We start from the raw sequence: 16,174 nt of genomic DNA, 5'->3' as shown, positions 1-16,174 counted from the left end.
ATTTTCAAAAACACACATACAAGACAGAGATGATTGAGAGATGTATTCCTCCTGGCACCCTATAGTATTAAGCACCAATAACAGTAAGAAAAGGCCACTGGGGGCTGGGCACTTGACATACATCATCATTTCTTTTCTTTCTTTCTTTCCTTCTTTTTTTTTTTTTTTAAGAGTTTTATTTATTTAAGTAATCTCTATACCCAACATGGGCCTCAAACCCACGACCCTGAGATTAAGAGCCACATGCTCCTCCAATTGAGCCAGCCAGGTGCCCCAACATACATCACCATTTAATTTAATTCTCACAACTGCCCTACATGTAAGTATAGCCTCCATTTTATGTGAGAAAAAACTGATGCTCTGAGGCAAAGACTAATTTGTCCAAAGTCACAAATCTGGGATTCAAGGTCAGGACTTTCTAACTCCAAAGGCCTGTACTCCTTCCACTTTCTTGAAGGTGGGAGTAGAGGAAAGAGGGAGGCAGGCTAACTATCTAATTTAGCTATATAATGCATGTCTCTTGTAGGTAGATGTTATTGCTACTTAGGCCAGAGCAATATATAGCCATTTATACATTTTTAAGCAGGAAAGTGACACTGATATACTCTGTCATGCCCAATTTCTGAAGGCAGTAGAGATTATGGGCAGACTGCAGGTAGAGATAGTCCCTACAGGTATTTGAGAGTCTATTTTAGGGTAACCACAGGAGGACAGTGAAAGTGGGGGATAGGTAATACAGGAGACCTTTTGGATGAAGAATTGACAATGTTTAGAATCTGTGAAAGAGGACAAAGGAATCAAAAGAGACTGAAGTATCTAGCTTGGGTGACAGGATGGTGATGTCACTGGCCTACACAGGGCAGGCTGTCAGGGCAGGGGATACAGAACTGAGTTTCACACGTGCTGAATATAGAGTGCTTGTAGGAGAGCCAGCAAATATGGGCCTTGGAAATATGGGATGAAGAGATGTGGAATACTCCAGGGCATTGCTGACATCAGCACAGAGGGGACAGTGAAAGCTGTGAAAGTGGATGGGATGGACCTAGAAGGGAACTGAATAGGAAGGGGCATAGTAGGGAAAGGCATTGTTATTTGTTTACCTTACACTGCCTGGAATTATCTAAAGTACACTTTGGCATTCTGCAATTTTTCTCCGGCTTGAAAAATTGTTTTAAAAATAACCAGCATGTTTACAGGTTTCTAACATTTCCTCTATTTGTGAAATGTTTATAACCCTCATGTACTTCACCTGGCTACCCCGATGTTATGTTAACATCGTACACAACCATGGTGCATTGACCAAACCTAAGAAAGGAAGCATTATGCAAATTATAGACTTTATTCAAATTTCACCAATTGTCTAATGTCCTTTTTTCTAGTCAAGGATCCAATCTGAATACAACATTGCATTTATAGTTTCCTATTTATATATAATGTAAGCATTTGCAGGAAAACTTGAGACCTAAAGATACATGCCAAATAGGAAACCTAGGACGCAGTCTTAGAGTGGGGCAGCTAGCATAGCAACATATGATAGTCCAATAAGGGGACACGGAATGTTTGAGCATGACTCAATGGGAGGAATAATCTTTAAACAGCAAATGCTTAATAATGAAATCCCTTAAATAAAGTAAAATGAAAGCAATGTGTCAGAAGGGCTAAGAAATGGAGACAGTGAATCAAGTAGGTAGGCTGGAAAATCATTTCAAGATTAGCTTCTACCTCTTCTGTTGGTTTGTACAAACGTAGGTCAGCTGGACACTGTGGGAGAAGGAAACTGACTGAAATGGACCGTAGCAGGAAAAAACACAGGGCAGGGTCATCTCGATGTTTTGCCACTTAGTCCTTCCTGCTCTAAAATCCTAAGACTTCTATGACAGAGTACACAGGATGTAAGAAATAATTATAAACTTACAAATCAAATCGTACTGGTAGACTCTTCCTAGAGTACTACAGCCAGTCCGTCCATTAACCAGTTAACAACTTAGTGCATACAACAAGCCAGGTGTTGTGCCAAGGGCTGGAGATGAATGTGTCGATGAACACAGTTGATGAGCAATAATTTCCAGATTCTCCTTACTGGGCTAGGTCCTTCTTGCTTCCAAACACTGCTCATTAACTACCACTCCTCTTCTCACAATAACTAACCAGCTTTGAGCACAGTCATCTAACATTTGTACTGCTAAAGTTATCTATGTGTTTAATGTTTCTGGGTGTGAATATATTTCACGTTTGTCTTCTCTCCCCGCAGAAGCACCTCATCTACTGTCTCCTCTCTACCACCTGTCAGTGTCTACTACCATAATTTATACGGGGTCGGTCATAACAGACACAAAGAACTAGAAAATGCAATATATGCAGAAAAGATAAAGGAACTAAGCTGAGTGTGTCTGGAGAAGATGTGTTCAGGAGATATGGTGGTGGCCACAAAATCCACAGGCTTTTAAGACGATAATGCCAATCAGCTTTTCTTTTCCCTCAGGATGGCAATTGTAGCACAAAAGCACTAAAGTCAAATACGACCGTAAATTTCCTGAGAGGGAAGACTGAGAGGTATTAAAATGTATCTCCTTACTGGTGCTTTTTAATGTAAATTAAAAAAAATTTTTTTCCAGCCATTTAGAAGTAGGAACACACTCTTGTGCTTAGAGAAGGTAAGGGTTTCAAAGGCAGGGCCAGATATCAGGCTGTTCCTCTTTCTCACTGCCTCCCATCTTCATGGCAGGTTGGGTTTGCAAGACAGTCTCTGAAAATCTCCTTTAGGCAGACCATCCAAAGGGAAGCAAGGGGGTAAATAATAACATAAAAGCGAAGCCCAGGAAAGCGCCTGCAACTTCCCATCAGGGTGACACCAAGGGCTCTTCCCTGCTGTGGTTTACCTGGGCAAGTTGGCTCAATCGACCAAGCTCTTTAGGAAATGGACGGAACGAGTTGGGACTCCCAGGGGCCAGTTTCCCTTACACTCTGAGTACTAAAAGGGGTTGCAGAGGACCTGTGGACCCAGTGTGTGCTTGGGTAGCAGTAAACTGCCTCACGCAGAGCTGCCTAGGGGATGCAGAGAAAAGTTCACAGCCACTTCAGGGACCCCTGGGGGAGTGATTCATATCCAGGAGGCAAAGCCGGGTGTCCCTTTAAGATAGTCATGTCAGCATTAATTTTACTATTAATGTATTCAATAAAGAATGGATGATTATTTGCATTTCATCAGAAAACACTACTTGTGATCATCATACCTCCCAGTGAATTTAATGCAAATGAAATCCAACCTTACAACCTCTATGACTTGTCACTGTGGTAAAAACCTAAAATCAGGGGCGCCTGGGTGGCGCAGTCGGTTAAGCGTCCGACTTCAGCCAGGTCACGATCTCGCGGTCTGTGAGTTCGAGCCCCGCGTCAGGCTCTGGGCTGATGGCTCAGAGCCTGGAGCCTGTTTCCGATTCTGTGTCTCCCTCTCTCTCTGCCCCTCCCCCGTTCATGCTCTGTCTCTCTCTGTCCCAAAAATAAATAAACGTTGAAAAAAAAAATTAAAAAACAAAAACAAAAACAAAAACCTAAAATCAGCATATGTTTCAATGCAATAAATAGATGCAGGGTACGTAATATGTGACGGGCATTGTGCTAGGCCCTGGAGCTTTGGAGAAAACATGGCTTTTTAATAGCAAAGAATATGCAGACAAGTGGGATACACGGGCAAGTAAGCAAATGGCTCCAGTTCACAAGGTGGAGTGCTGAGACTGGGAGACATACCTGCAGGGGTGAGGGAAACCTGCAGAGCACCTGCTCCGGAAGGCCTCAGAGAACTGCCCATTGGTAATCTGAAGGTGTGGAAGGAGGGGAGTTCTAGGTGGAGGGAGCAGCACGCGTGACAGCACAGAGGCCAGTGTGAGCAAAGTGCTCTCAGGGGACCGGCTGTGTGGGAGGAAGAAAGAGCAGTGCACACGTACAGATGGGTAGGAGCTTAGAAAGGCAGGGCAGAGCCAGAAACGAGAGGTCTCCCAATGCCTTGCTACGCATCTACCTCAAAAGAGATGGGGCTGCCACAGAAGTGTAGGAGGACAGTATGGTTAGATCTGTGACTTTAAAAGAACCCCGGCAGCAGAAGGGGATGGGGGAGAGACAGAGGGATGGACAACTTTTTTGTAAATTAGGCGAGAAATGATGGGGGCCTGGACAGAATTTAAATGGCTACTCTGGGGTTGTAGAGAGTGGGCCTGCCACAAGATAGATTTCTGTAGCAGAATCCACAGGTCATGCTGACTAACAGGAAGTGAAGGCCAGGAAGGAGCCTGGGATTATTCAGTTTTCCAGCTAGGTCCACTAGGTAAGTGGCATGGCCACTTACCGGCATAGGGAACAAGGAAGAGGAATTGTCTTTGCGCAACAGGTAGCTCAGTTGGGGCAGAGGACTAGAACTGTTTGCGGAATGTCCAGGAAAAGTCGCCCAGGAGTCCAGGCAGGAGATTTGTGTGCCCTTAGCCTACAGGTGTTAGGTGAAGCCATAAGTGCTAGCCCAGGACAGCACATATTAGAAAAACAGAAAACCCAGACTGGATCCTGGCAGAACAGTATTAGTTAGGGAGTGGATGCGGGAAGAAGACTGGGAAGGAGCAGGTGATAGGAGGGAGAAAAAGCAGAAGAGCCAGGAGCAGCAAAGCCAAGAAAGGAGAGAATTTCAAGAAGGAAAAAGAGGGTCAGTGGCATCCAAGGCAGTGGAGAGGTCAAATAATATGAGTAAGACTGTCACAAAGCTCGAGAAGTTTCTGCTGGATTTGGCAAATGGGAATCATTAGCGACCTGGAACGAACTGATTTCAGGAGAGGAAGAGGGAAGTCAGATTGCAGAGGGGTGAAGGACTATGGATTACTCTTTAAAGAAGTAGCCCTTAAAAAAAGAGAAACTGGGGCATAGCTAAAAAAAAAAAAAAAAAAAAAAGGAGGTAGGACTAAGAAGGGATCTTTTCCTTTTTTAAACAAGAAATGTATTATTTCAATTAGAAAAACCTTTTTAATTGTCATTAATATACAGTATTAGTTGCAGGTAACAAAGTGATTCAACATTACATAAATTAGAAAATAAGCACTTAAAAATCTAGTTACCGTCTGTCACCACACATTGTCATTAAAATTTTAATTCCCTATACTGTATTTTACATCTCTGTGACTTATTTACAACTGGAAATTTGTGCCTCTTAATCCTCTTCACCTATTTCACCCTTCCACCCTCTCTTTAGCAACCACCAATTAGTTTGTTTCCATTTTTTGTTTATTATTTTGTTTTATTTTTTAGATTCTACATGTAAGTGAAATCATGGTACTTGTCTTTCTCCGGCTTATTTCACTTAGCATAATACCCTCTACATCCATCCATGTTGTCACAAACGGCAATATTTCTCCAGGTGACCCCAAGATTTCATTTAAAAAACATTTATTTTAATTTTTTTAATGTTTTATTTATGTTTTGAGAGAGAGACAGACAGACAGACAGAATCCACGAAGCAGGCTCCAGGCTCTGAGCTGTCAGCACAGAGCCCGGATGCAGGGCTCGAACCTGTGAACCATGAGGTCATGACCTGAGCCAAAGTCAGATGCTTAACCGACTGAGCTACACAGGCACCCCAACCAAAATTTCATTTTTGAAATCAGATTATGGCTGAGTAATATTCCACTTTGTGTATGTATACCACAATTTCTTTATTCATTCATCCACTGATAGACACTTCAGTGGTTTCCATATCTTGGCTACTATAAATAATGCTGTAATGAACACAGGGGTACATACATCTTTTTGAATTTTCATTTTCTTCAGATAGATACCCAGAAATGGAATTGCTGGATCATCTGATTTTAGTTCTATTTTGAATTTCTGGAGGAACCTTTTTACTCTTTTCCACAGTGGTTGCAACAAGTACATTCCCACCAACACTGCATAAGGGATCCCTTTTTTCTATATCTTTGCTAACATTTTTTATTTCTTGTATTGATACTAGCCACTCTGAAAGATAGGATATCTTCCTATGGTTTTGATTTACATTTCCCTGATGATTAGTGATGTTGAGCATCTTTTCATGTGTCTGTTGGTTATCTGTATGTCTTCTTTAAAAAAATTATCTATTTTAGGTGCTTTGTCCATTTTTTCATCAGGTTTTTTTTTATACTAATGAGTTATTTATATATTTTGGATATTGATCCCTTATTTGCAAATATCTTCTCCCACTCAGTAGGTTACCTTTCCATTTCATTAATAGCTTCCTTTGTGGGGCAAAAGCTTTTTAGTTTGATATTGTCCCAATTGTTTGTTTTTGCTTTGTTTTTTATCAACTGAGAAAAACGATCCAAAAAAATAGCTAAGACTGATGTCCAAAAGTTGACTGCCTACGTTTTCTTCTAGGGGTTTTATGGTTTCAGGTCTTACATTTAAGTCTTTAATTCATTTTGTTTATTTTTTGTATATGGTGTAAGAACGTGGTCCAATTTTCTAGGCACCATTTATTGAGACTGTCTTTTCCCCATTGTATATTCTTACCTTCTTTGTTGTAGATTAGTTGACCATATGAGTGGGTTTATTTCTGGGCTATTCTGTTTTATTCATCTATGTGTCTGTTTTTGTGCTAATACCATGCTGTTTTGATGATTATAGCTTTGTAATATAGTTTGAAACCAGGAGGCATGATACCTCAAGATTGTTTTTGCTACTCTAGGTCTTTTGCTATTCAATACAAATTTTAGGTTTACTTGTTCTAGTTCTGTGAAAAATGCCACTGGTATTGTGACAGGGGTTGCACTGAATCTGTACGTTGCTTTGGGTAGTAAGAACATTTTAACAACATTCTTTCAAACCTTGAGCACAGTATATTCTTCTATTGTGTCATCCTCAGTTTTTCTCTTTAGGGTATTTTACCTTCTTGGTTAAATTTATTCCCATGTATTTTATTCTTCTTAATACACTTGTAAATGGGATTGTTTTCCTAATTTCTCTTTCTGATTGTTTGTTAATGCATAATAATTGCAACAGATTTCCATATATTTTGTATCCTGCAACAGTACTGAATTCATTTATTCTAACAGTTTTGTAGTGGAGTCTTTAGGATCTAGCACAGGTTTACTTCCTCTTTTCCAATTTGGATACCTTTTATTTCTTTTTTCTTGTGGGAGTGCTGTAACTAAAACTGCTAACACAATGTTGAATAAAAGTGGTGAAAGTGGGCATCTTTGTCTTTTGCCTGATCTTAGAGGAAAAGCTTTCAGCTTTTCACCAATGAGTATGATGTTAGCTGTGGGTTTGTCATATAAGACCTTTATGATGATGAGGTATGTTCCCTCTGTACCCACTTTGAGAGTTTTTATCATAAATGGATGAATTTTGTCCAATGCTTTTTCTGCATCTATTGAGATGACTACATGATTTTTACCCTCCTTTTTGTTAATGTGGTATATCAGGTTGGTTTTGTGGATATTAAACCATCTTTGTATCCCAGTAATAAATCCCAGTTGACTATGGTATATGATCCTTTTCATGTATTGTTGGCTTTGGTTTGCTAATATTTCACTGAAGTTTTTTTGCATCTATATCAAAGCTGTTGATATGTAATTTCCTTTTTTTTTTTTTTTTTTTAAATGTCTTTGTCTGGTTTTGGTATCAGGGTAATGCTGGCATTGTAGAATGAATTTGGAAGCATTTCTTCATCTGAAATTTTCGGAATACTTCATCTGGTCCTGGACTTTTGTTTGCGGAGGAGAACAGAAAGTCTGTTCAGATTTTCTATTCCTTCCTTATTCAGTCTTGAAAGATTATATGTTCCTAGGAATTTATCTACTTCTAGCTATCCAATTTATTGCTCATAGTCTTTTAAATCCTTTGTATTTCTCTAGTGTTGGTTGTGACTTCTCTCATTTCTGATTTTACTTATTTGAGCCCTCTTTTATTCTTGAAGAGTCTGGCTAGAGGTTTATCAATTTTGTTTATTTTTTTGGAGAACCAGCTCTTAGTTTCACTAATTTTTTTTATTGTTTTCTTAGTCTCTATTTCATTTATTTCTGCTATGATGTTTATTATTTCCTTCCTTCTAGTAATGTTGGGTTTTGTTTGTTCTTTTACTGGTTCCTTTATGTGTAAGGTTAGACTGTTAGACATTTTTGTTTCTTGAGGTAGGCCTGTATTTCCTCTTAAAACTGTTTTTGCTGGATCCCATAGATTTTGGAACGTTGCTTCCATTTTCATTTGCCTGAAGGTGTTTTTTAAATTACTTCTTTGATTTCTTCATTGACCCATTGATTGTTTAGTACCATGTTGTTTAGCCTCCAAGTATGTGTGTATTTTTCTAGTTTTTTCTTGTAATTGGTTTCTGCTTTCATACTGTTGTGATTGCAAAAGATGCTTGATAGGATTTCAATCTTCTTAAATTTATTGAGACTTGTTTTGTAGACTAATGTGTAATTTTGGAGAAGGTTTCATGCGCATTTGAAAACAATATGCATTCTACTGTTTGGGGATGGGACATTATGTATCTATTAAGTCCATTTGGTTTAATGTGTCATTTAAGGCCATAGTTTCTTTCTTTCCTGTTCTTTTAAGTTCATTTATTTTGAGAGAAAAAGAGACGGGGGGGGGGGGGGGGCAGGGGCAGGGAAGAGGGCAGAGAGAGAATCCCAAGTAGGCTCTACCACTGTCAGCACAGAGCCTGACACGGAGATCAAACTCCCAAATTCTGAGATCATGACCTGAGCCAAAATCAAGACCTGGATGCTTAAGTGACTGCGCCAGCCAGGTACCCCTAGTCTATTTACATTTAAAGTAGTTATTGATAGGTATGGACTTATTGCCATTTTGTTAATGTTTTCTGGTTGTTTTTGTAGTTCTTCTCTGTTCTTCCTTCTCTTGCTCTCTTATGATTTGATGACTTTCTTTAGTGTTATGTTTGGATATTTGTATCTTTATTTTTTGTGTACCTATTACAGGTTTTGGGTTTGTGGTTACCATGAGTTTCATATACAATACCCTATGTATATGGCAGTCTATTTTAGGTTTATTGTTGCTTAAAGTTTGAACACATTATAAAAGAACACACTACATTCTTAACCACACCCTCCATGTTTCATCTATCTGATCTATTCTGCATCTTTTTTTTTCAAAGTCTATTTTGAGAGAGAGAGCGAGCATATGCATGAGCAAGTCGGGGAGGGGCAGAGAGAGGAGGAGAGAGAGAATCTGAAGCAAGTTCTGCACCGTAAGCACAGGCCTGACACAGGGCTTGACCCCATGAACTGTGAAAGCATGAGCTGAGCTGCGGTCAAGAGTCAGACACTCAACTGTCTAAGCCACCCAGGCGCCCCTATTTTGCATCTTTCTATTTTGTGTATCCCTTTATGAATTATTGTAGATATAGTTGATATTACCACTTTTGTCTTTTTTTTTTTTTTTTAATTTTTTTTTCAACGTTTATTCATTTTTGGGACAGAGAGAGACAGAGCATGAACGGGGGAGGGGCAGAGAGAGAGGGAGACACAGAATTGGAAACAGGCTCCAGGCTCTGAGCCATCAGCCCAGAGCCTGACGCGGGGCTCGAACTCGCAGACCGCGAGATCGTGACCTGGCTGAAGTCGGACGCTTAACCGACTGCGCCACCCAGGCGCCCCTACCACTTTTGTCTTTTACCATTTATACTAGCTTTATAAGTGGTCAACCACTACCTTTACTATATATTTGCTTTTACCAGTGAGATTTTTTTCCTTCATAATTTTCTTCTACTTATGGCCTTTTCTTTTCCACTTAAAGGAGCCTCTGTAACATTTCTTGTAAGACTGGTTTAGTGATGATGAACTCAAAATTTTGTTTGTCTGGAAAACTTTTTCTCTCTTTCAATTTTGAATGATAAACTTACTGGGTAGAGTATTCTTGGTTGTAAGATTTTTCCTTTCAGTCTATATGCCTGAATATATAATGTCACTCCCTTCTAGCCTGCAAAGTTCCTGCTGAAAAATGATTTGATGGTTTTATGGGTATTCCCTTGTATGTAACTAGTTGCTTTTTTCTTGCTGCTTTTAAAATACTCTTCTTAATTTTTGACACTGTATTTATTATGTCTTGGTGTGGCTCTTTTTAGGTTCATTTTGTTTTGGACTCCCTATGCTTCCTAGAACTGGATGTCTGTTTTCTTCCCCAGGCTAGAGAGGTTTCAGTTATTACTTCTTCAAATTAAGTTTTATGCCTCAAAAAGATTCTTTTCTTAAAGTTGGGAGAGACTTGGGCATACTCATATGCTAAAATGAAGGTGCTAGTAAAGGAGGAAACTATAGATACAAAAGTAGGGATAATTGACAGAGCCTGGCCCTGGAATGGCCTAGAGAAAATGAGAGGCGGACCCAGCTGGAAGCTCTTTTGCACACACATGCACACATACGTCTCCTGTATTTTCTTAATTGAAATGTTTCAATTAAATGTTTCAATAGAAATGCTTCATTTCTATTAAAATGTTACATAAAAGGTAGTTACTGATTTCTCCAATATTCCCTCTAAAAGTCAACATATTGGGAACCAAAGGCTGCAAACTAACTGAAAGTAATCTAATTTTGCAATCCTCTGGTAAACATGATCTTTGCTACAGAACGGTGCTGTCTTTTGCTTTCTGATGAGGTGACTGTGTGTTTAGGGTTTTCTGTGATGAAGTGACCTTACTGGACTGCAGGGCTATTAATCACCAGATCTGACAGCATTTCTCCAGCAAGCCAACCATGAGAACAGCCCAGCTCATGCCAATGCAAGTTCATCTGGTCAGTCCTGCCATCAGAGCCAAAGGACAAATGTGTTAGAGAGAGTCAACTCCACACTTTACTCATCCATCAAGGGAAACCACATTACTGGCAGGCAGCACTATCAAGTTCTCAGATACCAAAGAGCAATGAAGAAACTTGCTAAAGAAATCATGGAAATCAAGTAGCACAATCATTTCTAATGCCAAAGTTTTCTACTTTAACACCTTTAGAATTGCCTGACACTCCAAGAAGGTAACTTAGGCTTCATTTATAGATTGCTCTAATGAGAATGGTGGTAAAGATAAAAATTTAAAAAAGAAAATGGTCATATATGATTCAGCCTTTATATTATGCAACTGGTACTCAGGGTTAAAAATGCAGAGATAATTGCAAATGAAATCAAAGGCAGTAGTCTTTACAAAAAAGGTAAGGGTCAGGGCAACTGGATGGCTCAGTTGGTTGGGCACTTGACTCTTAATTTCAGCTCAGGTCATGACCCCAGGGTTGTGGGATTGAGCCCCATGTTGGGCTCAGCACTGAGCTGAAGCCTGCTTAAGATTCTCTCTCTCTCCCTCTCTCTCTGACCCCCCCCCCACTCATGTACACACACTCTCTCAAATAATAATAATAATAATAAAGGTAGAGGCCCTCATTCCATTTTGTAATAGGTCACTGAGTCAAATAAATCAAGACTCATTTAACCCAACTAATTTCTGAGGACTTCAATTCAGCTCCCACCAAGCTTTGATGCTAATGAGAGAAGAGGCACTAGGTCAGACTCTGAAGTAAGCAGACCCTTTGGAGGATTTTGACAGATTTAATACCACCATTTCCCTGAAGCTCAGTTCTCGGTGGTGCACAACTGGTGTTTAAAAGCCCAATGATTAAAATGAGAAAAAAAAAGTTTGTCATGGAAACGTTAGCACACGTAAGAGATAGGTTTTGAAGAAAAGGCCCATGTATATGGGCACACACACATACACACACACATACAACCTCCATTTTTGATTTTAAGTCCTATGTGCCTGAACGAAGAATGTGGATAGAAGTGCATAAAGAGTAATTTAAAAGAAAACTATTCATGTAGTATTACTGTGTTTTCCAGGAATCTGTGCTCCAGGTTGGGTAATTTGTACTGAGTTGAGAGGGCTGCAGTATCACCCACCCTAAAATCAGCGAGAAGCACTGTGAAGCATACCCAGGGAGATGCAATTTGGTGTTCTTCATATGAGCTGCAAACTCTTTCTGAAATTGCTACATTAGGCTGGATGTGGACAGGAATCATATGCCTAGCCATGCTCCCAGCTAATGGAAAAACAATTTTAAATCAAAGGCAGACATTTTGATAGCAACCCATGTGGAAGAAACAAGCTTCGATCTAGATACCTCATTTTGCTAATCTCATTGGCTTTAAAAAGTAGCAAGATTGCATCAGATATTATATCTTGGCAGATAGTTATGGGAAATAAGGATCTCTTTTACCTGCTCATTCAGAGACTGTGTTTATGTTCCTTAGTAACAATCTAAAACCCGGAGTAGGAATACTTGGGAACTAATTTTGGTTGATTATTCTGGGGTCTGATTGCAAAAGTGACAGATTGTATCACAGTTATAGATCCTAGAAGATGTTCTTATGGTATTTTTTTAACAGTTCCAAGAACGTAATATTTATCTAACTACACTGAGTTTTATTTTTTGTCATCCTTTACAAAATGATTTTAGATAATTTCTGTATATTTCATTTCCTCTCGAATAAAACAAAATCACTTTTTAACTTTCTGAAGGATTTCAGCAAGTAAAAAGCTATGTGTACATTATAGTAAAATTAATATATCACTTGCCAGAATTCCTTTTTCACAGTTTATTAATCAGTTTAGTTTTGAATGACACGGTCTTTTGCAACCTGTAGCTCCCTTTTAGAGTGTTGATATTGGTACACGATTTGTTAAACAAGATTTCTGAAGAAAATGACAGAAGGGGGAGGAGCTATTAGGAGATCAAGAGGTTAGAGGATGTGAAAACCTTAGAAGTTCTAGAAGTCATCCAAGGGAAAAGGATTCTTAAAGTAGAATGAGAAGTGTTGCGTTCAAAAACATCCTGTGTTTTGGTAGTTTCAAAGTTCTGATAGATTCATAATCTATTGAGACTAAAGCCTCAACTGCAAGCTAATGACACTTTTAATTAGCTAACATGAAAAAATAAAGTCACACAATCTGGCTAATATTAAATCTTATAAAGAGCAAAGAGTTGTATTCATTTACTGAATTTAAGTGTTACTGACATGCTTCAAGTCCTACTACTGCTTATTCTTCTAAAATTGTTGGCTAATAATTGTACAATTAGATCTCAGATTTTGGTTATAATAGTCCTCAGATGTAGGTCAGAGACACAGCAAGTCATGTCTGTGTAGATTGTGTTTTAAGAACTAGGCTGCCTTAGGAGATATGTCTTAATAAACTAGCCTCCTCAATTAGGCATATTCAATTCCCAACAGCAAGCCATCTTTTCTCTTTGTGACAGATAGCCCCTCCACCTACTCTGATTTGGGGGGGAAATGTGCAGGGGAAGAGGAGGTGTTGCTATGAAATGGTTTCTCAGCATATTATTAGAACACGCAAACTTTTGGGTACACTAAATAATAGTCTTATTTACTTTTCCAGGATCAATGGTATGTAGGTATGCTCACACTACAAAGCACCATTTCTGTTTAGTGAATCGTGCTTAATACAAATATTTACTGGCATAAAAAGATGTCCACAGTATGCCAGGTGCAATGATTGGGTTAAAAGTGGTATGTGCAGTATGAAACCATTTTAACAAGGAAAAAATCTGCAGAGGAAAAAGTCTAGAAACATAGGCACCAAAGTGGTAGGATAATGGTTGGCTTTCTTATTTTTGTTTTCTATAATGACTGGTATTTTTTTTTTTTTTTTTTGTAATAAGAAAACAATTAAGTGTGACCAAATTAAACAGGTGGGATCTTGGTAACAGTACTTTACTCATTTAGCTCATTTGTTCAACAGATATTGATTAGCTCTCTAAGTCAGGTATGGTTCTAGGCCCTGGGGACATAGCAGTGAACAAAATGGATAAAAACCATGACCTTTTGTAGCTGACATTTAATGGGAAGGGCAGGACCACTGTATATGGCTGCATAGGGTGAGCAAAACACAACTTCCATATCCACGCATGCCGGCCCAAGAGAGGGAGACAGACAAGATACCATGTAATATAGTGATAAGCACAGAAAGAAGACAGAAAGTGTATGGGGGGAAGAAGTGGAAGGGAGTGAAGGATGCTTCATTAAGGTGACAGCTGTGTAAAGACCTAAAAGAGTTAAGGAAGCAACCCTGTGGTTATTTGAGGAAAGGAGAAGCAAGGATAGAAACTCACACAGGAGGAGCCGGCTCAAAGACAAAAAAAAAAGGCCGGTGTGACCAGAGGGAATGAGGGGACAGGTAGTGGGAGAAGAGGGCACAGAGGTAACTGGGGATGAGACCGTACGTGGCCTTGGCTTTTACCTGGAGAAGTGAAGCTATTAGATAGTTTGGGTCAAGGGTGACATCATCTAATTTACACATGAGCTCTAGCTATAGTTTAAGAACAGACTGAAGGGGGAGACGCGTTACTGCAATAACATGGGGGAAAGAAGGCAGTGGCTGGCACCTGGGTGGTAGCGGGCAGGTGACGGCAAGTGAATGTACTTGCTGAGGGACCGGATGTGGACATGAAAGAAAGGTGTTTGGCCTGGACAACCAGGTGGCTACAGATGCCATCCAGCTTGATGGTGAAGTCTGCAGCAGGCACAGTTGACAACAGCAGTGGGGGTAACAGGTGAGCTCCGTTTTGGGCAGATTAAGTTTAAGAGGCTGGCAAATAGCCAAAGGACATTTCAACCTTTGTATTTAGCAGCGCCCACCCACCCCCGCCCCCAGCTCACCAGAAAGGCAGCTTGCCCCGTGGTAACAAAGGAAGGAGTCGGAAGGCAATCTTGGTACATGAGGTGGCACCAACAGGGGCTGGTCTAAGAGCCGAGCAGGCTGCTAAATTTTGCTTCACAGAAGAGGAGGCAATGCCAGTCTGACAGGATACACACCCACACTTTTCTTTTCAGGTACTCACCTGGATAAATAATGTTAATAAAAATGGGAATCTTTATGGTAGAAATCTCTCACTGTTCAGTAAAGCTGATATTTCAGTGAGAACTAATGCTGTAGATAGGGTTATAATTTCAAGGAAAATGTGAGACCAAAGACAGGAAGAAGCAGGTGGCTTAAAAGGTAGAAGAATCACATTTGGTATTCTCTTGAGACTCCCAAGTCAAGCTGTTGTTTCAGAGTGGTCTAAGCCAAGGCTAAACCTGATAAGCAGGCCCAAATGTTCCCCAATACGATTCTGCCCAAAGCAACTGGGAGAATAGGCCTACTGGCCTCAACTAGTGTTGGAGAGAAAATAGTTTTAAATTTATATCCTAAGAGGAACTTTGGATTCACAGGTACCCCAAGTCCCCAAATCACATTTCAATGATAGTGGGAAATACTCAGATATCCACATTAATTTCTAGAATGTCTTTCCCTAGACTGAATGATACACTTTAACACTCAGAAGAAGTCAACAAGTCAAGAACTTAAGTCAGATTTCTGAAAAGTTAGTCCAAATAGCTGTTGTCAGTCTGATGTTCTCAGCAGTCCAAGGTAAAATAAAAGAGAAAGAGAGAATAGAATGAATTTTAAAATCTATTTGAATTTTAAAAGTGGTTTGATTTCTGAGACCATTTGCCTGTTTTCTTGTTTGTTTGGTAGTGTTACTATGTTCCTTTATGAAATGGTGAGAAATAGGTGGTAATGTTTATGTCTGTTTTGGTTAAAGATATATATGGAAGGCAACCCTACAGATCGCTCCGTATTTTTGTTTTAAATTTACAGGTCTGTGAAATGGGAAGGTCTGGTAAATGCCGCCCTAGGGAAAATGCTAAGCCCATGGTCACGCCTCGCTCTCCGAGCCTGACTGAACAACCGGGAGCGCAGGACCGCCTGGGTCAGCAACCCCATTTTCTGGGACATCGTGGTCTGCTACCTCCCTGCCTGCCTTCCCACTCTTCCACACGACCTCAGTCAAGGCTTTCGGAGAATTAAAAGTGGTTCCTTCTGAGAGCCCGGAGACCTCTGTCCCTCACCACCTCCACCAGCAAATGTGCCGGGGAGAACAGCAGCGATCTGGTTCGGAGCAGGGACTCTGCTGCTTACCAGATTTGTCACCTCAGGCAAGTCACGTAGCATCTCAGAGTCACACTGTTCCTTCTCTTCTTTCTAAATGGCATCTGTTTCCCATCTGAAAGGACTGTTGTAAAGAACAACTATTATATTTGTGGGAAAGCATTTTTTAATTGATAAAACCATGATTATCTAACATGGGCCCAGGCACCA

The 16,174-nt window shown here is 39.9% G+C and overlaps 1 protein-coding gene and 1 long non-coding RNA gene across 11 annotated transcripts in view; one reads left to right on the top strand and one right to left on the bottom strand.

The window, feature by feature from the left end:
• The window catches only part of LOC125172101 (uncharacterized), a 120,643-nt gene extending 104,639 nt beyond the window's left edge, over positions 1 to 16,004 (top strand). For both annotated transcript variants that reach the window (XR_007154588.1, XR_007154589.1), the window contains exon 5: positions 15,674 to 16,004. This is a non-coding gene — a long non-coding RNA (uncharacterized LOC125172101). The remainder of the gene's footprint in view (positions 1 to 15,673) is intronic.
• PLEKHM3 (pleckstrin homology domain containing M3) overlaps positions 1 to 16,174 on the bottom strand; it is a 200,237-nt gene that overhangs the window by 89,372 nt on the left and 94,691 nt on the right. The window lies entirely within an intron of this gene.

This window comes from Prionailurus viverrinus, chromosome C1 (genome assembly GCF_022837055.1).
Source record: "Prionailurus viverrinus isolate Anna chromosome C1, UM_Priviv_1.0, whole genome shotgun sequence".
NCBI classification, from domain to species: domain Eukaryota; kingdom Metazoa; phylum Chordata; class Mammalia; order Carnivora; family Felidae; genus Prionailurus; species Prionailurus viverrinus.
This window is presented reverse-complemented; position numbering and strand designations above follow the sequence as displayed.